This window comes from Arachis ipaensis, chromosome B03 (assembly GCF_000816755.2).
Source record: "Arachis ipaensis cultivar K30076 chromosome B03, Araip1.1, whole genome shotgun sequence".
Classification (NCBI taxonomy): Eukaryota; Viridiplantae; Streptophyta; class Magnoliopsida; order Fabales; family Fabaceae; genus Arachis; species Arachis ipaensis.
This window is the reverse complement of record NC_029787.2, coordinates 125,785,289-125,786,971: the sequence shown is the minus strand read 5'-3', so window position 1 is coordinate 125,786,971 and position 1,683 is coordinate 125,785,289.

Genomic DNA, 1,683 nt, shown 5'->3' with positions numbered 1-1,683 from the left:
TGGGTACAATGTTATAAACACCACAACATTCACCAATTAGTAATACCAAGGGATTTGCTAGTGATAGGTTATCAATTGCATATTCTAGCTAGCCAAGCTAGGTTAGTTTATTTGTAATCTCAATTATTGAAAGCAATTAAAGTTAAGGCCAGGGCTATTTAATAAAGTTTTATATATGTGAATTTTGAGTATATATTATTAAATAATGGTAACTAGCTAATTGTGTTATTATTTTTATCTAAATTCACTTGACCATTTCTAAGTACTCTATAATTCGATTTAACTTCGACTTCATTTAGATTTTACTAATACAGGGTACTGTTCCATGGGTACTAGCTACTAGTAGTACACTAGTCCTCGTAACAAAATTATGGAATTATTTAGTTCAATTATATTGAAGTTTTCCTTTTTAGGTTCGAATGAAAGACAACTAGTTTCTAACCATATATGTTTGGCAAAGCCAAATTGATTGACCAATAATAACCACCTAACGCTTAACAGAACGTGAGAAATGCATAAAATTAGTCGCACATAAAAAAATAAAAAAATAAAAAATTTATTAATTTAATACTTTAATATTTGTGTTAAGGAAAAGTATATGGAACCAAAAGGTAATCAGCCAAAAAGTAAACAAAACCGTTTAATTAGAATCACTTTTTGAATAATATGTTTAAAAACTGCTCCTAGGATCACGGAATACAAACCAAAATCCAATTTTTCATGGAACCCAAACACATTTTGGCTGGTTTTTTGCTGATATGTTTTTGGTTCTCTAGTTGTTCTCTTGTGTTAAATATAATATTTTTTCAATTTATATTCTATTATTTATTTTTTTTTTAAATTTTGGTGATCGAAAACTCTATGATAGCCACTTTTTTTATAAATAAATAAATCATCCACATACATATATGCCATCTTTAAAAGTCATACAAGATTGCATTTATATTGGTTATCTGATTATTTAATTTAAGTGCTTTTTTTTTAATTGTGATTATTTATGCTAAGTTAAGAGAGTAGTAAACTAGTAAAGACAATTCAAACTTATTTATTATAATTATTAATTGCTTATTCATGTCTAATTGTCAAATTAGTATTTTCCAGCTATCTTTAATTTGAAGGCACTTATTATATGATTGATGTGGAAATGCACAGCTCAGAGCACCACTATGCACCTCCCACTATATTTGTGGGAGTCAAATTTTTAATGTTTGGTTTCAAGGAAGAAGACAATTCAACCCAACCAATAAAGTATATAGCATTATTCTGTGTCTATAATAGTATGCAAGTCTTCAGGTCAATTTGCAATTTAGATGAACACAATACTCGAAAAGTAATGTTTTTTTTTTTTGGCATTTATTCAAAGAAAAAACTATCATTTGTACCCATGAACTTTGCGAACGCTGACAAAAGTATCCATAGAAGAAGAAAAGTGACTTTGTACCCATGAAAGGCTAGATCCGTCTGTCGATAGTACCTGAACGTCAATAAAACGCTAGCTCCGTTAACTTAAAGGCCAACATGGCACGTTAAGTGCTTACCTGGCTTTGAATCAGCAGTCTGATGTGTCCAGCATGTTGTTACCGTTATAACATCACTCAATTCCCTAATTTATCGTCAACTGTTTTCCTAATTTCAATTTGAAAACCCTAGAATGTCTAGGAGAAGCAGAGGTTCGAATGGAAG